Source organism: Passer domesticus, chromosome 12 (assembly GCF_036417665.1).
Source record: "Passer domesticus isolate bPasDom1 chromosome 12, bPasDom1.hap1, whole genome shotgun sequence".
NCBI lineage: Eukaryota > Metazoa > Chordata > Aves > Passeriformes > Passeridae > Passer > Passer domesticus.
In genome coordinates this window covers 16,986,254-17,009,463 of record NC_087485.1, presented here as the reverse complement: position 1 = coordinate 17,009,463, position 23,210 = coordinate 16,986,254, and the positions used below count along the sequence as shown (strand labels likewise).

At 38.4% G+C, this 23,210-nt stretch overlaps 1 long non-coding RNA gene across 1 annotated transcript in view; it reads left to right on the top strand.

The window, feature by feature from the left end:
• Nucleotides 1-9,138: 9,138 nt before the first annotated feature.
• Nucleotides 9,139-23,210, top strand: part of LOC135279661 (uncharacterized) — an 85,720-nt gene continuing 71,648 nt past the window's right edge. The window contains exons 1-2 of the long non-coding RNA XR_010346885.1: nt 9,139-9,204; nt 9,528-9,766. This is a non-coding gene — a long non-coding RNA (uncharacterized LOC135279661). The remainder of the gene's footprint in view (nt 9,205-9,527; nt 9,767-23,210) is intronic.

The window sequence follows — 23,210 nt, the reverse complement described above, 5'->3', positions numbered from 1 at the left end:
TTGGAGGTGAGAAACAAACAGTTAAAAAATAATAATAAATTATACAAATTTCTAAAGCCATGTAGTTTCTTTCAACAAACACAGCTTTCATTTTTTTTCTTCACTTCTTCTTCAATTAATATAATAAGGTCTTACAGTTTAATTTACAGCAGCCAGCTAAACTCCCTGGGAGGTGCTCTAGTGGTAATTAGTCATCTGAGAAAATGTAGCAAAATCCAAGTAACTGGCAGATTCATAAACACATCACACTTACAGTGCTGCTATAATTTTTGGTGGGTTTTTTTTTTTGTACTGAAATTTGTACATTATGCAGTGTGCAACGATGCACACGGACACATACCTAATGTTGTGGGGGAAGAGTTTAGCTCACAGGTTTTTTCCTAATGGAGGATGGAGAATTGATATTTTCCTTGTGAATGAGAGTGCTGGAAGTGATGTCATTACCCATTTGTAAAACCTTACCTGAAACTTCAGCCAGAAAAACTGAATTTTGCTTTTTTCCCCTGTTTTTAAAAGACAGTGAGTGTGGAGCTCAGGCTGAGCTGACCCCAAGACAGGCACAGTTCTGTTTGCAGTGCTGCAGGTAACCAGGGGAATCCATCCTGCTTCTGCATGGTCCAGCCAGGAGTGCCCAGCCTTGCACGAGCAAGAAGGGATGTTTAATGAAAAAGTGGTGGCACAGGGGAAGTGTGGGGAAAATAATCTCCTTTCCAAAATTTAACGCATCATTGCAGGCATATATTTTGGGAAGTCTTGCCTTTAGGTCATCCTTTTGGTCTCTCTCTGTCAACCCTTTCACTAAACAAATTCTGTGTATTTAAGCCCAGTTTTCCTGCCTTACAGTGTGGTTCATTGAAATATATTATAACTGTACATTAGTCTTGTTATATAAAGTCATATTAAAGTCAATGGTGCATGGATTTTTCACTTCAATGTGACTTTGTGTAGTAAAAATGTATATAGTGAAAGGAATTCTTAATGAAGTAGCTGCCAAGACTTCTCAAAGAACAACTAAGGGAGTGAGAATAAAAATTTATTATCATGTGTTAATACATAATTTACCTTACAGTCACAGCTATATTTTTCTATATTTCTTTTTCTGAAGCATCCACAGTTTTACAACATACCTCTTATCCCTTTTCCCCCTAATAAAGTGTCATTGTTTTAATAGTTTAGGTTTGGGCTTGATATTGATGATGTACAAAGAGGAGAACTGGGAGAGGAACAAATTATTTTCTTGTTGAATGAAGTTAAGCAAGGAAGGAATTTGGAAGTAAATGATCAAAAAGGAAAGCAAGAAAACAGACTTTCAGTGCATAATACCTAATAAAATTATCTTTATAAAAAACAAAACAGATACTTCAAATTAAATTCAGTGTTCTAAATCATCACTGTAATATTATATTGGCTGTGTATGAATTTTCTGGTGAAGTTTAAGGTGTTATCTGAGATTTCAAAGTTCTAAAGGTAAAAGAAAATAGGGTAAAGGAAAAAGAAATCTTTCACTCTCATTTTTTGATGAAGAGCTGACACTGAGGTGTCTCAGCAGTAGGTGCTGCTGCCTCTGTCCCTACAAAATGTTTTCAAGTTTCACGCTGGTTTGAAAAGGCTAAATTGTAAATTTGGAGGAAGAGATCAGCTGTTTAAAGTTACGGTAGTTGGAGTATATTTATAAGTTGAAATAATGAATCTTGAATCCTCTATTAATTCAAAATAGGTAGACTGATGCCAGGAAATTAAGGTCTTATTTTCAGTGTTTGGCCTTCAGAATCACATTCTGCACAAACCACAACATAGATTATTGCTCCCATGTCTCCCTTGATTGTGAAACTTGAGACGTGACAGTTTAAATGTGGTTTTAAGAAGTCAGCTGCTTAGTTGCATTCATTTTTTCAGGCCTCTTTTCAGTGGAATCTCTTTTTATCCAAAGAACTTGTATAGTAAATGAAATTCAATGGGCTCATTTTCAAACTTTAAATGTGAGACTGCGATGGAAAAAGCCAGATGGAACTTCTTGTGTCTGTTCTGCAGTCATGGATCTAGCAAATAGATCAGTTTGGCTTCTGTTATATTTTTTGATATTGAGATAAGTTTTTAGATTTTTAATGCTGTAAGTTAAGGATTCATATTATTTAATAGACAGCTGTTTGTAGTTGGTTAGTTGAGACACAGTTCTGATCTTTTAATGTCAGAATGAAGGTTACAATGAATGAGGTATCAGTTCTATTCAAGAGCAAAGGAAACATCCTGAACATCTTTAAATTTTTTGATAGGAAAAAACCCCTTTTTTTTTCAAGCAAAAGATGCAACTACACACTGCTTCTCCCTTTTTCACTGGTATGCTTTAAAGGAAATCTAAAATATTAGAAATGTTTTGAAAACATTAAATTAAATGTAATTAATTTTGTGGTATTTGAGTTTGATGCTACATTTAAAAGACGCTTAAGCAGTGCTTAAGTGCCTTTAAGGTTCCTTCCCTTCTCCCCCATGGTGTGATAAATATGCCAAAACTTGCAGCATTATTCATAGTTTTGTGCCTGCACAAAAAGACATTGAGAGTTTTTTGGGATGGAGACTTGTGGAAATTCTGGGCTAAATGAGTGATCATGGTGTTACTAAACAAACAACAAAAAAATCAGTAAAAATGAATCTATACCATGATTGTGTGCATCCTCTTTTTTGTTTTCCACCATTTTGTTTTCCACACCATTTTTTCTCCAGACCATTTTATTTTCTACCATTTTATTTTCCACACCATTATTTATTTTCCACCATTTTCCCCCAATATATGACATGGTTCAGTCTTCCTGCTGGAAGCCTGAAATAATATAATTATTGTTAATGGTGCTATTCACATATGACTAGAGGAGAATTTGGATTAGGATTTTGAAGGGCAAATCTTAATGGTCCCCACATAGTATATGAAATGCTAATAAAAGCAGGTCTTGCTAAAAGGCCTTTATTAGGAAAATTTCATCCCAGCACCTTTTCAGTATTAAACAGTAATGAAATTGCTATCAATTCGCTGTGCTAAATGCAATTGATTACAACACTGTTCATGTTAGCACACACAGAGCAGAATGTGGATCAGATTTTGAAAGCTAAGTGAATGCAACGTTAAAAATGAGAATTTTTCTTTCCACTGAAATCAGAACATTTATGGTTCAGAATAAAAACCTTAATTTTGGGCATTATAGTTCAAAGTATTTTATAGAATAGAACTGTATTTTGTAAAAAGAGTAGTCCAAAGCTATTTCACACTTAATTGTATTGCTCTGTCTCTTGCAAATTACATGTGTGCAGTTTCCTCAGACATTTTTTATTCTGAAGGCAGTTGGGCAAGGTTAAGAGAAATAAATACATAATCAAACACCACTGTTCAGTTGCCATCTTCCAATGCAGCTTCCCAGCACGTAAATCCTTTAGAAGTTAGGTCACCAGCACTGACATCCAGTTCCAACAGGGAACCTGCTGGGATTTGTGCCTCACTTCCACAGGGTCTGATAACCCTTGGGAAGGTGAGAGAACCTTTGGGATGAAGGAAAAGAAAAATCACTCTTGTGAGTGAGTATATTATATAAATATCTATATGTATATATAATATATATTTTATATATATTTTCTATATATTATATATATATAATATATATATAATAGATATTGTGAGTGAGACTATATTTAACTGCAGAAGAAATTATATTAGTCCTTTCTGCCCATGCTTGACCAGCCATCCTTCAGGACGTGTCACCAGTTTGCAAGGAAGAAGTTTCAGGAACTCCTAGAAGTGAGAGAAGGTTCCTTAGTGGGCAGCAGCACCCAGTTTGCTTTTCTGATTTCAGGACAAGTACAGCTGTCAGTGTCCTTTGTAGCTTGAGTGTTCTGGGGATAGTTTCATTGCCCCTCCCAGATCCTGTCCTAGCTGTTTGTTGTCGATAATTTATATATGATATACATATTTTTTATTTATTTATTTGTGTGTGTTTATAATTATATTAAACATTATGTAATATATAAAATATAATTATAATATAAACATATATAATATTATAATAGATAATATTATAGTGTACATATAATATATAATATATGTATATATCAAATATATAACTTTAATATATGTGTATATATAAATTATATGTATTTTTATATTAATTAGATATTTATGGACCAATTATATAGCACTATATATTATGTTTTAATATATAGTTACATATTAATTATATATAATATGTAATTATGGTTACAGACATTAATTTATATATATATATATGTATGTATATATTTACACACACATAGTTATTCTGGTGCACACATTTGTACAGTTCAACACCGTTCATCTCTTGGCAGTGTGTTTCCTCCATTCTCCTCCCATCTGTTTGCCTTGCCCAGAGCTTTGTTTCCAGGCTCAGATCTGGCTGTTGCTGGCTGAGTGCTCCCTGGGCAGGTGCAGCCAGTGCCCCTCACTGCTGGACCAGTGCACATTGCCCTCTCTCTTCCCTGCATCTAGAATTTGTGTTTGTGTTTTCCTTCCTGGCTGCTTGTGGGATTCTTGCAGACCACACTCCCAGTTTCAATCTGCTTGGCTTCCAGGGATCTTTCAGAACTATTTTAACACCTACTGGCTTGGGGAACTGTCTGGCTGTTAAACTTTCTGTTCTGTTTAGAAGTCTTGATTATGTTCACAGTGTGATGAGCTGCTAGCTCTGCCCTCCTCTTCACCTTTATTTCTAGTCTCTTCAGATGATAAACAGAGCAGGAATATTTCTTAATTTTTAATGCTGTTATAATTACATGTAAGACAAAATTGAGACAGAAAATAATGATCATAATTTTACAAAACAACCTATGCTACACATGAATTAAACATGACATTGCCATGGTACTGTTTGACTTCAGTGTGTTGAACTCACCCTTTTTAAATAGGAATCAGTGCTCTGTGTTCTGACATACAAAGCTAATTGCAAAATCTACAGGACAATCTTAGCTGGAAAATAAATAACTGACTGAGTGCAAATGACAGGAGAGATGGAGGCAGGTAGGATGTGATTATCTACACTGGGATTCTGCCAGGGCACTCTTTCTAATATTGGAGAGCTGCAAAACTTAGGTATGAAGTTAGAATTACAGAATCATGGAATTATTTAGGCTAGAAAAGACCTTTAAGATGGAGTTCAACTGTTACCCCAGCATTGCCAAGGCCATCACGCACCATGTCCCCCAAGTGCACCATCTGCACATCTTTTATGTTGCCTCCAGGGCTGGTAACTCCACCACTGCCCTGGCTAGTTGTGCCAATGCTTGACCACCCTTTTGGTGAAGAATTTTTTTCCTAAAATCCATAAAACTAGTGTGTTGCTTAACCCTTGGTGATTTGTCAGTTATTAACTATTTTAATATTCTAAAACTGTGTAATCACACACATTTTGGTAATCTCTATTTACATGGAGCTGTCATTTCCTGAATGACAAACTGTTACTTATGTATCTACTGTTGTCAAAATTTTTAAGTATTTGCGTAAGCTATATAAAGAAAATTGCTATCTGAAATATCTCTGTGGAACACCTGGCATGAGTGCACAAATTATTTAATGGGACTTAACATCTGATTTAAATAGTCTCCTCTCAAGCAATCTGCACATCATAAACTTTATCCACATAGAAAGTGCAAAACTGACAAGATAACGCACTTGCCATAAGTTTAGCTGAGCGATTCTGGGGAATGTGGCTAAAACCCTCTCAGGTGCAGGCAGGGCTGTGGCTCAGGAGGATGTGGTCAAATCTCACTGACCTCAAACACCACCATTCAGTGCAGCATCCTGGGGCCCATGAGAGCTGGCCATGCACAACCACCCCAAAGCATGGGGCAGCAGGGGAGGGGATTCTGCCCCTCTGGCCCTCAGCCAGAGCCCAGCTGCAGAGCTGCCCCAGCCCGGGCAGCACAGGAGGGACCTGGAGCTGCTCAGAGAGCCCAGAGGAGGCTCCAGCATGAGCAGAGGATGGAGCAGCTCTGCTGGCAGGAAAGGCTGGCACAGCTGGGATTGTTCACCTGCACAGGAGAAGCCTTGGGCTGAGCTCAGGCTGGCCCTGCAGGGCCTGAAGGAGCTGCAGGAAAGATGGAGAGAGACAATTGCCAAGGGCTGGAGGGACAGGACACAGGGAATGGCTCCCAGTGCCAGAGGGCAGGGCTGTAGCATTCACATTCTCTGGAAAATCCCTTCACCCAGGATTTTTCTCCTGGGAAGCTGAGAAGCCTCAGAAAAAGGAAAGCAATTCTTGTCTCATTTGTTTCTCCTGTGTTGTGCTCATGTGGAATGGGATTGGAGATTGTTTACCCACAGTGATTGTTTCATTGGTTTTGCTGTGAGTTGTTTTGACTCATTGGCCAATCAGTGCCAAGCTGTGTCAGGACTCTGGAAAGAGTCACAAGTTTCATTATTATCTTTTTAGCATTCAGTGAGTATCCTTTATGTATTCTTTAGTATAGTAGAGTTTAGTATTCTTTAATATACTATAGTATTATAAAATAATAAATTACCCTTCTGAGAAAATGGAGTCAGATTCATCATTCCTCACTGCCAGGAGGGTCCCTGCAAATACAATACAGGGCTCTTATGGGATCTTGGGGATGAGGAATTGTTCCCTGTGAGGGTGGGCAGGCCCTGGCACAGGGTGCCCAGAGCAGCTGTGGCTGCCCCTGGATCCCTGGCAGTGCCCAAGGCCAGGCTGGACACTGGGGCTGGGAGCAGCCTGGGACAGTGCAAGGTGTCCCTGCCATGGCAGGGGTGGCACTCAATGAGTTTAAAGGGCCCCTGAACACAAACAATTCTGTGATCTTGTTATTTCTGTGATGACCAGGGTACTGTGCATTTCTTTTGCCATCAGTGGGTTTTCCAGAAACTGCTGCTGAAATTTCACTGATATCAGTAGTTACTGATGTATTCACTACTTGGTTAAGTTCTGTTGTCTTTGAGGAAATGAAATCAAATTATTCCTGTAAGCAATTTATGATATTTAGAACATCATCTATATTCAGGGTAAGTATTATTATTGTTATTAATGTTGTTATTGTTATCATGGGACTTACCTCAGTTATATTTATTAACATCTTGTAAAAATATGACTTTTCTATATAGAAATATATTTAACCTTTATGGATGTTTGTTTTTGTGTACTTTGGAACATGAGAATGAGAGCTGGAGCAAAAGATTTAACACAGTGATTTAAGCTTAAAACAAATCACCTTCAGATAGGGAACATTTGTAGTCATCATTCTGCTTTAATTGCAATCTCAGCCAATATAAATGTTCAGCTTTTGACTTAAGAATCTTTGGTTTTGGTACAATCAGCAGCTGTAACACACCACTGCTCCAACCCCACGGCAGTGCTGTCATTTCTAGAGACATAAGAAGTCATCTCTTTTTCAGAATGGCAGAATATTACATTAATTAGTATAATTGCAAGCAATATATGCAAATTATATTTAAAATTAAATGATACCTCTTGTATATATAACCATAACACACATATTTATATCTGAGATATATATATATATATATTTATAAAGTGAAGTGTTCCATCTATTTTGTTTAGATGATTTCAGATTCACAGTAGAGTTAGGCACTTGGTTTTCCAGTGATTCCTTGGAAACAAAATTTACGCCCAGTTTATTACCTTGTGCAACCTGAAATTCATTATGGGGATTCAGGGAGGTTCTCCTGTGTAAGATCAGAAGCAAAAGATTTGTTCCCTTCCTTTTGCATGCTCAGTGCCCAGGAAGGCCCTTCTGGTTGGCTGCTAAGTCAACACAAATCAAAGCTGATCACACCAGTTTGTCCTTTATGATTCACTGCACATGCTTCACCCTATTACCCAGTGTCCTTCTCCTGCTGCTGGGAGCTCTTTCTCTTGGCAGCTGAGGTATTTTTTGGTTCTGTACTTGATATTAAAGTCCAAACGAATCACAATGATGCACAGATTTAAGGTCATTCTAGCTTTTAAATGCTAATTGTCCTGCCAGCAGTTCTCATTTACAAGGGTTTTTAAAGGCCACACACTCATTCTATAGGATTCAATAGCTGGGTATTTTCTGAAACCAATTAAGAAATGTAACTGGTCTTAAAAAAGAAACCATATGCATTTTGTCCTGGGCTGCTGCTTTCGCTGTAAAGAGATTAATTTAAGAGCCCTTTTAATTAAATTGTGAAAGTTTGGAGTCCATTTAAGTTTATATTTTTTTTTCCCTCTAAGTGAATATTTTATTAATAGAAGGAACCACAGAAATTGTGATTTTTTTTTTCTTTTTTCTTCCATTCCTCGCCTTATCCTCTTGCTGAAGGCATCATATTTTGGGATGGGGTTTTTTGTTTGTTTTTATTTTACTTTTTATTAGACATCCAAAACTTGAGTTTATAAAGCATATTTTAAAACCCCCAAAGAAATAAGTAGATTTCAAATTAACATCAATCTTTCAGAAACAGAGCATGAAGGTTTTTCTGACTGTTAACTAAATGCAGGAGATGAGATGTTCTTGGAGATGACACACAGTATCTATTTGACTGATGTTCAGTCAAGACTCTATGAAGATCTGTGGAAATCCACAAATGTTTGCCAAGGCCACAGTTTTCAACTGAGATTTTCTATGTGTACTTTTCTTTTTTTTTTTTCTTTTTTTTTTTTTTTGGTGTTCTGAAGAACATATAAAGAATTTTAAAGTAGCACGTTAGGTATATGCTCATAGAAATACCATAGAAGTACCAAACTCCCCATAAAATCTGGGAGTACAAAAGGACCACCCTAGTGAATCCATTCCTGCAGCAAAAAGCAATTGGATTATCAGTAAATTATTTATAAATACATTTTCACATATTGAATGTCAACAGCATACTCTCTTTGTTAATGCTAAGCAAAGCTGTAAGTACAGTTTTGGTATTTTCATAGGAAAATTATTAATGCAATGAACAAATCTGGTGTGAAAAATGAAAGGACAGAGGACTCAGTTTGTGAGCTGCCCCCAGGATTGTTTAGGTATGATTTAGCTGAGTTAATTTGAGCTGGATGCCAAGATTTTTGGTCCTCCACCTGTTAGCAGTGGGCTCCAGGGAGCTTTAGTCACAAGCCCTGGTGTCACACAGGGATGGGTCTTACAAGTGTGGGGAAGGGAAGGGAAGGCGGCAGAAACCAACTGTGCCTGGGCTGCATAGCAATGGTGAGGTTCACAAACAGAGGACATTCCTGGTCTTGAAATTAAATTGTCCTTGCAGATGTCAAGGTTATGGAAAGCCTTATTTCAGTTGCTGGAATGGAGAGAGCAGGAACAAACAGCAGTGGTGAAGGAGAGCTATGGAATCATGGAATGGTTTGGGTTGGAAGGGACCATGGGCAGGGACACCTTCCACTGATCAGGTTGCTCCAACCTGGCTTGAATGTTCTTTTCTAAAATAGGTTTAACAAATACACAGAATTAGTTTTCAAAGTTTTAGGATGTTTATTGCAAATGTTTTTCTTTCTCTTCATTATTCTACTCTGTAGGTGCTTACAGGACACCCATGAGCATGTTCTGGCATTCAGTCGTGATATTTCCTTCTGTTCTGTTGCCATGCTGAGTATGATTCCATGCTGCCCTGTGCTCCTGCTATACAGACACTGCTCTTCTGTGATCAGCACTTTGTGACTCTCCTGGCAGTGCAATATGGTCAGCACCTCAAACTGTTTACGTACAACTGGTGAGAAAATGAGGTTCTTCACTTTGCCAAAGTGCTAAGGTTGAGGTATGTGGTAGAGCAGTCATCCTTTAAAATCTGTGATTTAACAGCAAATGACAGCGTGAAGACTGAATGCATTTGGATACTAAAACACTTTACTCAAAGATAAGCTCATTTTTACTAAAGACACCCCTTCTCTTTCCCACAGGAGAGAAAGCACAGTCTGCCTGGAGGTTGCACATATACTTTATTTAGTTGAGCACACCGCAACTATTCTGTAGTTTGTAGCAGTAAATAATATTTCATCCACTTCTGAAGCAAAAGCTCATGTAAAGTTCACTGACTTGTGTTAGAATCCATACAGAAACCTCAGAACTCCAGATCTGAGAATGTTGCAGGGTCTCATGACTGCCCACTGTCTGCATGGGGTCTTAGATTTGTTATCCCCTCCCCTTTTTTTTTTGTTACCGTCGTTTCCTCCCCTCTCCTACCCCCATTACATGAGTCAGTCACGTCTAAAAACAGGAATCTGTTTGCAAATGGAACTTTTGCAAATCTCATATTTGCATTTTCTGCCTGCAGTGGAATAACTTTCTATAATCTTCTATAGATTTATATAAAATTCAATAACCTTCATGCGTTCCTGTCCATCTCAAACTCTCTTCAGAAAAACTGAAGTCAGTTTGCAATGGCTTTGCTTCATCCCCTTCCAAATCTGTTTGGAATGTGAGAGTGGGCACTGCAGGGTGGATTGCCACAGGGGCTGAGCCCCACAGAGCAGACCCAACCTTTGTTAGAGCATTTTTTGTCACAGCTTGGCTGTAAATTATCCTTTCATGGCTCTGCCACTGAGTACAGCTCTGGCTGTCAGGAATAACAGTGTTATTCTTCTCAGGTGCTAATGACTCCAAAATGTTGGAAGTCACTGGAGAGTAAGACCCTCTATGAATAGCAAAGGAATTGTATTTTATGCTAACTCTGACTCATGGCTTGGAAGTTAATGAAACCATTCAAGTTGAGTGCTTTAATCTCACAAATTGGTTATCACAGCCTTGTGGCCACTTCTTGTTTTATAATAAAGCATAACACAAAATATCTGTGAAGGCTTACAAAATTAAACTAAGGGAAATATGTGCAATTTTGAGCTCATTAGGAGCAATTCATATTTTCATCTGTCTCATTAGAGATGTTTTCATGAACTAGGAAAGTACTTTTGAATCTGTGATTTTTAATTTCCCTGCCAACTGGTGTGAGCTTTTTGGGATTGTTATTTTCTTTTAATTTATTTCAAAATGTTAAAAGGAGGAGGAAAAAAAAAAAGCTCAACACCACAGGAGAAATTATAAGAAAAGCAAGGCACTAAGAAACAAGTGAACTGCATGAACATGATAAGAAATATTTTATAGTAGGATTTTTATACATATATATATCTCCTGTTTTGGTACTTTGATGACAGTGCATGGAAACAGAGCACAGTGGAAATGGAGTCAGAAGATGCAGTTTGCATTGGAAATGCAGATGCACAGGTGAAGTACACCAGCTTGAAGAATGACATTTGACCTGATGCTGCTATGTATATTTATTGAAAAACTGTCAAATTTCCTTAAGTCAGATATAACCTCAGTGTAGTTGTGCTTTTGCTGTACAAAACAGAGCAGTCTGGCCTTTGCTAGTGTTGGCAGTGAACCACTGGAAGTGTTTTGTTTGAAGGATAGAGGGGAACGTGAGGGCTCTCATCACAGGACTGTAGTGACTAACAGAGGATATTCAGGTGCTGCTGTGTACATAATGCCAGAGATTAACCACTCTGTAGGATTTCAGGTTTCAAGGTTTTCTTTTGAAATTTAAATATTCAGAACCTATAGGTACATTTATTCTTTTAAAGGCCTATTTTAATGCCTGAGAGGACCCTGGAGAAGAAGCAAGCCATGGTCTTTCATTTCTTTGCATGACACTGTTGTCCATACAGTGAGGTCTCTGTTGTGCCATTAATCCTTGCTTTAACCTTTATGTTGAGGTGATTTCCCTGCCAAATATGTGCTTCATTTTAGCTTTCACCATGTGGTTGTAGGCAGGGCTGGAGACTGAGGGCAGAGCTCAGCAGCAATTCCTGAGGGGCAGCTCTGGGCCAGGGAGCAGCTGGAGCTGGGCAGAGCAGGGTCTGCCCAGAGGTGCTGGCACTGCCCAGGCTCCCAGGGAATGGGCACAGCCCCGAGGCTGCCAGGGCTCTGGGGGCAGAGAGAACACTTCAAGCATAATTTCCTTTGCAGTTTTTCACAGAAAGAGTGATAAAGTTCTGGGATGGCCTGCCTGGGGAAGTGGTGGGGTCACCATCCCTGTGTGTGTTTAAAAAAAGTGAATATAACACTTGGTGGCATGGTGTAGTTGAGGTGTTAGAGAATGGGTTGGACTCCATGATCTTGAAGGTCTCTCAACCCAGTCATTCTGTGAATTCTATGAATTCTATGAATTCTGTGAATTCTGTGAGTTCTGTGGATTGAGGTTTCTGCTGGATTGCCAACAAGGCTGTCACAGTGCTAGTCAGGGTAATTCTTTCTATGATGCCAATATCGTTATCAGCTGAACACAGGCTGCCAATTTGTATCAGGGACATCACCAAACAGCAGTAATGCCATTGATTTTTACATGTGCAGCTGCAGGACCACATGAAATAATAGCAATCACTAGTTGGTTGTAAAAAAACTTATTTCTTTATAGCTCCCAGTGTCTGTGTGGTAATCATGGCTAAAAGCACTGAAATATGTAATAATTCATTGTAAATTCAGCTTTTTCACAAATTCAGCCTATCAATTGACATTGTCACAAGTGTCTTCACAGGAACTGTGTCCCTGTTTTGTTTTAATTTACCCATGAGCTGCAGTTAGGCTTTGCAGAGCAGGTATTTGCTTTTCAGGAGAAATCACCTCAGACTCTGCATTGTGTTTTAAACCATGCTGCTGGAAATATGTGTGTGGTGTTAGACAAGGCTTGGGAGAAGCTGAACCCTCCTCTACCTTGTAACACATCAAGTTTCTTAAACTGTTTCTGAGGTCTTGCCATGCAGTGTAGATTGAAATGTCTCCTATTTCCTGCTTTTCCCAAGCATATAGACATAAATCTGTCATACACTGCAACTCGGTTTGGCATTATATACTGAGAAAATGAACTCAATAGCAATATAATCTTACTTTGCAATATAACCAAACTGCAGAAAACATTTCTGGAAGTACGTAGATTTAGGGATCAAATAAAATTTAAGTGTCTTGATATGTAGGAGTTTATGAAGGCACAACTTCTTTGTTGAGAGGCATTTTTCCTTTTATTAATTCAAGTAAAACTCATCTTTCATTTTAACTCTAGTTTATTTCAGTTTCTACTCTGCACAAAATAAGACTGGGTTTTTTTGTATTTTTCCCCTGATGTTCTTCGTTAGTATTGTGATTTAATTGAAAATGTCACTACAAATAATTTAGTAGCTATTTATTTTGTTTTCTATAAATCTGAGATATTAAGTTTCTACTGGAAAGATATGTCCTGTCTCAAAAAATGACAGTCTCCTTAGCCATTGGAACTTGTGTAATTTTAAAACCTCAAATTACAGTAGTTTTCTCTTTGCATTTTTTCAACAAAGTCTAAATACATTTGTGAATTCTACTGCCTGAAAGCACAGGTAGGACACTTTATGTGGGACAGTTCTTAGCTTTCTACAGGATAGCTTTATTTTTGTAGAGGAGTATTTTTATTACAATAGTTGAGTTTGGTTGCAAAATTTTATATCTATAGATACAAACTTCTTGTAGTTGCAGTGGAGAATCATTTGCACAAATAAATTTTCTGTTTTAAAGTCTGCTTCAGTATACAGAACCAGCATAAAACGTGTCTTTCAGGAAAGCCTGAGAGTTCTGAAGCCCTGACTATAGATTATGTAGTTCTACAGAAGCTGTAATGTTCTTTTTACAATAAAAATGCTAACTACGCTAAATAAATATTATTTACAGAAACTTTCCTATTGCCAAGCTCTAGTCTCAGAATATGGGTTAAACAGAGAAGGTTGTGTCTTACCTTTTGGGTAATGACTGTGCAGGAATTGGGGTGGTGTTCATGGTCTGGAGAGGGCACAAGCACGGTCACATAGTTAAACTTCATAAAAAAGTGTAAATCCAATTTCGTTACTGTGTGATCTCTTATCTGAAATGGATCGAGGTCAAGTGCACTGATAAAGGATTGTGTTGATCTCTCTGTGAATGCTTTACAAAATACAATATTTTAATAATTTCACAGGACACACCTCCAAGGAAAGGATAATACCTAAAACTGATTTAGATAATAGTGCCTTTTTTTCCCCTCTGAGTGTGCACTTGGTTTTCACAGCATCTCCAACTAAATCACCTCGTTCATGGTGTGCTTTGCACACAGGGCTGCATGCCTCACATGACCTCAGCTGATGACAGTAACTCATTAACTGCAGTACCTGCAGCACTTGTGATGCTCTAAACAGAATTCTCGAGTAGTCTGAGAATTTTATATTTTAAAAAAATAGCTCCACCCATGGGTATTTAAATGTTAGGAAGCAATCAATGTGTATCATGTGCTTTTAATGGGAAACTTAGGAAGCGGTAAATTAAATTTTTGAATTGTCTTCAGCATTCCAGTAGATATCAAGGGATAATGCCACACTCAGTGCTTTGTAGACATTAATAAGGAACACAAAATAGAATGAGTTGCATTCATCTTACTGTAATTAAACATAAAAACAGTTCAAGCTAGGAGTGCTCTTTGGATGTTGAGAGCAACTGAGATCCAAAGGCTTGGCAATAAAAGATCTGAAATAATCTTTGCTGGGTTGGGTTTTTTTCCCTTATTGTAACTTAACAGCATTGACAATTTTATGTCTCTTGACTAGCTGTGAACATTGGCACATAAAATCTATATATTTCTGTCTGTGAGAGAGATAATGGTCAATTAGAACCTAATCAGCTTTATTGTGCTTAGGACTTTGTATCATAGCATTCTATAATATTTTTTTTCAGTCTGGAAAGCCCTTGGTCCTAGGCTGGGGATACATTTTAGGTAACCCATAAAGTTTATTATCCCATATATCACAAGGCAGAGTCTTCAAAACTCTTCAGAATCCCGTGAAGGGATTTATAGCACAGCCTAGCACCCCCTTTTGAATTTTAAGAATGCACAATCATTGCCTGTCAATGAAAGGATTTATTCCTCCAAAGTGGTACTTCATTGAATTTAGGCTGTGAAAGCTGGAATCCTAAACTCCTGTAAACTCTAATCGTGGAGGCATCCTGGCAGTGCTGTGGATGTATTTCTACACTAAAGCTTATATTATATTTTGGAACATCTCAACTTTGACAGACTGGAGCAGATCAGGATTTATCCCCCATATCCCCTGGATTCAAAACCTAGGTATTACATTCCATAATGCCTAAACAAGTACCTTTATCCCCTAAGAAATATGAGACTTTTCTTGTAGTTGACTTTAAAGTGCAGTTATAGAAGAGTAGAAGAGCTGATACTTCATTTTTAATTTAGGGCAGCTGGCTCCAGAAGACAAACTGGGAATGGTTAGTTGGTAAATAAAAGGTAACAGAGAATGTTTTCACTCTTACCCTATTCAGGATATTTCTAGATTCTATGAAGAGGCTGAATTGAACTGCTTCCCGTTAGGGCAGAAAATTGTCAATATTAGCTTTTTAGATCCCACTTCCTGGCTGCATGAGGAGTTATTGATGTTTAAGATTTAAGAAAAAAGGGGTAAAATACACTAAAAGAAGTACTGATTAGAAGCAAAGCTTGATGATGTTCATGTGCACATGAACATGTACAGAGTCTATTTTTTACACAAAAGGCAATGTAGGAGCACAGTGATGTGCAATTGATGTATTTTCACCCTTGTTCTTGATCCTTAATCAGAAGTTTTAGCGGCTGCTGTACTGTTAACAAATTAAATAATAAGAATAAATTGCTTAAAAATGCAATTTAAAAATGGTAGAGGATTTGTGCCCTGGTCAGCATAGGCCATTAGAGATCCCAAGTTACTTTAAAGTACATAATTTCTGTAGTGTTCTTATGAGAGCTGCATTTGTAAAGAGTATGGGATCCCAAGGATTTCTGCTTTGCTTTCCTGCATTTGAATTCTCTGACACTGCAGTCCTAATTCCCAACTTGTCTTTGTTACTGTTAGTACTGTTTATACACAGCCCACACTTCAGGTTTTGGAATGATGTGAAGCTGTCTTGACTATCAGATGTAACTGTGAGCAAGATGGTTTTTTGAGCCACAGCAGGGTACTTCTTAGTGCAAATAAATGGAAGTCATTAGAGGGATATCTGAACCTCAGATGCAAGATCTAACCACACTCAAATTGCATGTGGAAATCCCTGCTGGCCTGGTCTACTCTGTGAACAATCATTAAGCTCCTTAAAGTGCTTAGTGTGATCTCATAAGCATTGTTGGGCTGAGGATCTAACAAAGTTATCCTCTGCTTTTAATGGACAGTGCACCAGAGTTTGATATGATTTTTTTATCCTTCATTAAATTGCTGCCACAGGTCTGCCTATGGACATACCCATTTGGCCACTATGGAATTGGCTACTATTTTCATAGAATAAATGAAATAAATTTAAAAAAAAATAGATCAGCTGATATTAAGAATCAGTAAAATGGCAGGGCTTCTAGTTTGCTAGGATTTTCTTTTCTTGCTGTGAATTAGCCAATAATTTATTTTAATCTAAATGGGACACGACAATTTTTTTTTTTAAAGCACCTGGGGACCTGGAAGTTCAGAACTGTGAAGTTCAAGGTCTGGTAACATGAAGAGCTGATCACAAGCAGGACCTGCAGATGTTGTAATAATGCACATAATTCATGAAATGTGAAACATGTATAGAAGAAAAAAGATTTTAAAAGGCTGATGGTGTTGCAGAGAAAAAGCAGCAGAATTCTGTGGTCTTTGGATCCTTTATGAAATCTCAGACTGTCTAACACAGTGAAAGATCTTTAGAATATCGTTATTTGACTTTGTCATTCGTGTTAGAGCTGAACTGGTATTTTGTTCAATTTTCCTGTCTGTCTCAGCAGTCTGTGTACACACAGACAGGGAGAAGAGAGAAGAGGTCTTCTTTAGTTTAACTTGTGGAGAGAAAGTGTGGTTCAAAATGTCTGTTGGACCATATGAGTATGTTTGAACAAAGTTATTTGGCACTCTCTTCCTATTGTGCTCTTATTAGCCCTTAGTTAATTAGCTACAGGTTTTCAGTCAAGAATCACACATTTAACAGCTGAAAGGAGGAAAGGAGCACTGTGAGAGCACTGAGGGACAGTGCACTGGGGAACTGGAAAAACAGCTCTGAAGAGGTAAAAGCTCTGCTCAGTGCTCCAGCCACGGCCCCAGAGCCACAGGCAGGGCCTGAGCCCAGGAGCTGCCCCTGCCCAGGAGGCAGAACTGCTGCCCTGGGCAGTGCCAGCCCTGAGCAGATGGGGCAGAGAGGCTGTGCAGTCTCCTCCCTGGGGACATTGCAGAGCCACAGGGACACTCTGCTGTGCCCTGTGCTCTGGGATGGCCCTGCTGGAGCAGGGAGGTGGCACCAGAGCAGCCCTGTGGGCCCCTCCAGCCTCACCCAGCCTGGGATTTTGTGTAATTCTCTTCTGTCTCAGGGGGAAAGGATGTATTCCAATGAAAGCAGAATTTCTAAGCAATTTTCTTAATGTTATTTTTGACCTTTCTTCCCCTAAACCCTTAAAGCATCCCCTGCTGCAGTCAGGTGTCTTAGAATATTACATGGCACTATAACATATTTTCATTATGGCTAGTCTTGTCCCTTGTCTGTTTTCTTTCCTCAGGTCAACTTAGAATAGTAGAAGAGAAGAGTAGCAAAAGAGAGAAGGCCACAAATATTCCTTATTCATAACATTTCTGGCTTTCTTCCCCATCTCCCTCCTGCTCTCGCTTATCTTCCTTGTCCATATCTGCTGAGGAGAGAGAAAAAAACAGACAGAAAACAGAACTTTAATTGAATGCTGAAATTCTTTCTGGACAAAGGTAGTGTGAGCCATTCTCTGCTGATGCACTGATGAATGTCCATCTGAACTGATTGTTAGAAAAAAATGGATGATAGTAACATCTTGGAGTTCTCCTAGAGAGCATTTGGAGTGAGGGGATTTGTTGGCAGATGTGGGAATGTCAGTCAGGAGAGGCTGGCAAGATGGAAAGAGTATTTTGACAGTGTCATTAAAGGCTTTGATTTTAGAACCAGGTTTGTGTGTGATACCTTCCAACAGAGAAGCAAGGTGAGAGTAGTTGTGTGTGAAGAGTATGAGAGAATATTCAATGTTTACCATCAAGTCTGTTTTATTTGTGTAGTATTGGTGATTTATCCAGTATTGATGACCTATCCCTACCAAGAGATAGAGAAGCAGGGAAAGAGTAAAAACATATAAGGTGAGGGAAAATGCAAGAAACCCACCCTTATACAAACTAAATAAAGGCTAATCATGCTGAACAAAATATTAAAAACATTTGATTGATAAAGAATGTATCTCTGGCTCCATAGTGTTCTAATGAAATTATGAATGAGCATAATTTTTCCCAGTTAAAAAAACCCCAAACAACATAATTTCTCAAAGAAAAATAAATATATCAAAAGAAAAGTAGCATCTGACACTTTGAGAAGAGAAATTAATTCTTACAAGACATGGGTGTTTACATTCATGACAGCCAACTCTGTAAGGATAATTGCAAATATGACAATCATGGCACTGTTGATTTGCATTGTAAATATTAGTAATTATTTATATTTAATCTGTCTTCCAACCACAGATCTCCCACTATTTGTAGTCATAAACTATTAGGCCTCCCTTACAGCACTTTTGCTTAAACTTAAAATCACCAGCCAGTCCTGATTTAGCTTGAATTTCATGATTTTTCTTTAATGAAAATTTCTGAATTATTTCAACGTAATACAATTAAAATCAAGCAAAACATATTTCGTGAAAGATCTGTTCCAACTAGCAACTCTGGAAATAAAAGCAAAATGGAATTATTAAAATAATGGAAGTACCATTGCAGAATTGAGCAACAAAGTGATTTCAATGTGCATGGTGGTTACTCATAATTGATAACCTTTCATAATTCTGTGTTTACTGCATGGGAGCAATAAGGCCACTGGAAATATATAGAATATATCCTCAAGCAATCCATTATGACACTTTTCTAAGTGCTATTCAGGGAGGGAACAAGCAGGTTTGCTGCACCCCTTGCCTTGAGCATCTTGCATCTGGATATTTCAGATCTTCTAAGCCTTTTAAAATTGAGAGGGCTTCTCCAGGCTGGGTTTCTATTTTATCATTTGGCATCAATGAAAGACAGTGAGAGAATGTTTACTTACATACAAGATAAGCTTTTTACTTGCAGATAAGCAGTAGGGAGTGTGAGTCAGCCAATATTTATACTGCCTGATTACAGGGAGTACTGCACACTGTTTATAAGATGTTGCAGAACTTTTGACAAATCTTTTGACTTTTACTTTTTACTATTTACTCATTGAAAGTAGAGAATATAGGGAGAAAAGTCTGTCTTTAACTTGTTTTCCTAAAACTTTAAGGAACAGCAGACTTAGGCTGGTAAATTGTCAGAAAAAAAGATACATTTTCTTAGAAGTGTTTTAGGATTAAGTGAATGCAGGATCTTTTCCAGTAAAGCAGTCTCTGTATCCCACATGGGTACTCAGGGAAGGCCTGTTGCAAATATAAAAATGGATCATTGCTGAGAAAACAAAGCCTCACCATTTCCTCCTAGAGCCTGGAGCTGCAAGGCTCTGGTCAGGACTGCTCACCACGGCATGGCAGAAACTCACAGGGACAAGGGATCAGGGAGAGCAGCGAGGGGAATGGGATTATTTCCCAGTGGGATTGGTTTATTCCTGATTAAACAAATCTGAAAGTTCAGCTGTTGTGTCAGGGGTGCAATGGAAGCAGATCACTAAATGTATGAGTAACTACACACTAAACAGAATCACTAAATATATTATCTACTTGGTGTTACTTTCAGCTTTGTGATAAATCCCAGAACCTGGAATCTCCTGGGTTGGAAGGGACACACAGAAGTGATGGAGGAGAACCCTGGCCCTGCACAGACAGATCCTGTGATCTTCCTCTTGTGATTGACTATTAGCAGTGTACAGCCTTGTAGGACAGGGTTTTTCCGTAGTTTCTGTTACTTTCCCAGGAATTTGAAGTAACTCTTGTATTTCAGGGACTCAAATGGATGCCCACTTTAAGCCACTGAGGCAGACTTGTAACCGGATTTATTGTTGATGCTTGATTCAATATTTAAGAAGAAAAATGCGTAAGAAATTATTGATGGACTGTTGAAAAGAAATCAAACTTGCATCATTGTCTGCTGTGCTTAAGTCTTAATTGATCTACATGAGAAACCTTGGGTTCTGTCAGGAGGAGTTAATTTATAATGTATTGGGTATTACACTTGTTATATGAGAAAAGCCTCAGGACAAGAAATAGAAAAACAACTCTCAGTAATATTTACAACTTGGAACACATTTGAAATCTAAAAAGAAATGATGAACACCGCTTGATTTGGAATCTATCTGAAAATAAAGCAGATTTTCAGTCGGATGGAGGTAACCTCCTAAACTTTGTCTACACCATTTTGTTTTAAATGACAGACAATTAATCTTTCTTTGATTTTGCCCAGAAAATATTTTCACTTTTTCTTCTCGTTTTAAGTAGATAATGAGCCAGTGTAAGGTGTTAGTGTCAGTCACAGATGCTCAATCCTATTTTCTTTCTCCTTCCAGTTAAAGTGCAGTGCCCCGGAATGACAGGCCTAAGGCATCATTTCCAAAAGCACATTAATGATTAGTGTTCCTTGACACTATTTTAGAAAATAATCCAGGAATTTAGGTTCATTCTCAGGCATTGCAAACAAGTATTTTTGTTCTTTTTGATGAAATGGACCTGCCGTGTGGACAGTGCCACTGGAGAATTAGACAATATTACCAGGATTATAATGTCAGCTTCCTAATTGTCAATTAATTGTATTATAGTTTGCCTGAAGCAAAAAGTGCTGTGTAGAACATCAGAGCAGAGTTTCGCCCAGTATTTCTGTGGCATGTTGATAAGTAAAAATTTAATTTTCCAGTGCAAATAAGTGTGAAATTAACTACATATGAAACACTTTTTTTTTTTTACAGCAGAAGTATCTTTATTGGCTACTTTAAAGTTTACTCAGCAATCTGTTTGAAAAGTCACTTTGGTTAGGTGCTTACAGGAAATACAGTGCAATGGATTAATCCAGTTTGTAGGCTGTTTTCCAAAGAAATGCTTAATAAAAAGAATTTCATGCAATATGCTATTAGAGCTTCATTTACATTAATAAGACTCTGTTCTCAAACTATTAAGCTACCTTCAAGATAAAAAAACCAAGGGGACTCACTGTACTCTGCATGTACAACCACGGTGATTAGCTTCTGCTGCTCGTGTACCCTTCTGAGCCCAGTGTACAGGAGAGAAAAAACAATGTTTTTCTCACAGCTGAAGAGAAATCTTGCTGCCATGAATTTCCCGTCAGACAAACCAGGAAAATCCAGAAGGGAAGTCAGCAGTTTGGTTTGCTGTGGCTGCCCTGCAGTGGCACTGGGTGCTGTGGGAGTGAGCCCAAGGGCTCAGAGAAGGAGCAGAGGGAATTCCGTGCTGCCAAGTGAGCCCAGGAGCTGTGAGTGTGTGCACCAAGGTCACACAGCAGCCAGGATGGAAACACTGCTTGCCAGGAAAGGGGCACTTGTGGCACCCAAAGGGCTGGGTCAGGAATTGCCACAGTGCAAATGTCACCAGGGATGGAGCAGCTCTGCTGGGAGCAAAGGCTGGCACAGCTGGGATTGTTCACCTGCACAGGAGAAGCTTTGGGCTGAGCTCAGGGCGGCCCTGCAGGGCCTGAAGGAGCTGCAGCAAAGATGGAGAGAGACAATTGCCAAGGGCTGGAGGGACAGGACACAGGGAATGGCTCCCAGTGCCAGAGGGCAGGGCTGGGTGGGAGATTGGGAATGAGGAATTGTTCCCTGTGAGGGTGGGCAGGCCCTGGCACAGGGTGCCCAGAGCAGCTGTGGCTGCCCCTGGATCCCTGGCAGTGCCCAAGGCCAGGCTGGACACTGGGGCTGGGAGCAGCCTGGGACACTGCAAGGTGTCCCTGCCATGGCAGAGGGGGAGCTGGATGGGATTTAGGGCCCCTCAACACAAACAATTCTGTGATTCAGTGATTGCTTCAAATCCAATAATCCCACTTTTCAAATCCAGTTCCTTCCATACAGAATTTCAACATGTTCTTCATTCCCTTAGCAACAGACATTCAGGAAGCACACTAGAAAATCATTATGTCAAAACTTTAACTGAAATTTGTATTCTAACTTGAAAGAAGAACATAGTAGCAAACATGTCAAGGAAGGAGGTGCAATGAGATTAATTTTAAAGTCCCTCCCTACCCAAACCATCCTGTAAATCTATTAAATCTTTGTTATGATGGATACCCCTGAACACCATAGAGAATAAACTCAAAATTAAAATAAGTATCAATTCAAAATAATAGACTGTAGATTTTTTTTTTAATGTACAAAAGATGAAAAGTGCAAAAGGTGATGAGTAAACTGCATGGACATTTAAATACTTATTTTGCACGAAGGATTAATATGACTTTCATACAAAATTTATTTTCCTGAGCTGTTAATGATCTGCCATTTTACTCCCTAAATTAGTTCTCAAAGGTCAAAATGAGATCAATTATCCTGTAATTTGGATCTCTTAATTGGCTCAGTTGTGCTTGAAAAGCAAAGCTTCTGGTTTATTTCTATAGCTTGAAAAAGAAGCTGGGGAAAAAAATTCAAATTATGGTTAGAATGACGTTATGGATTGATATGCAAAATGAAAATATGTGTAGATGCATTTTTGGAGTCTTTTCAGTGGAATTTTTAAATTTCCATTACACATTGAGAATTCAGGAATACCAAATGTAGTGTTCTTCCTCATTCGTATTCTAAAGGAAAAAGGGAATTTAAGCAGAGTCCCTGAATTTTAGGGGACTTTAAAGGAAAGGAATAGTGAAAAGCAGAAGAAGAATAGGAATAAATTTAGAGGGGGTTTTGATTAATGCAGTGAGGAATTGTCTACAGAAGATCTCCAGTGGCTTGAACAGGAATGGGGCACACCACAATGCTGTGTGCAGAACTCCTGGGGCTGAGGGCTGGTGGGTGATTTCAGTGAGTAATTAGGAAAAGAAAGCAAGAGTTGGTATTTCGCTCTACATTTCCTACTGTCACAGATTTAGTTAAAATTTGGATTAAGTAAACAGATTTGCCAATAATTTTCAAGTTTAAAATTACAATAATACAATCTACTGAAATCATAGGTATATTGGAAGGACATATACTTGTACCCAAATTTTCAGTGAAATTTTCATTAGTGGTCTCATTTCCAATTATGTTCTTTG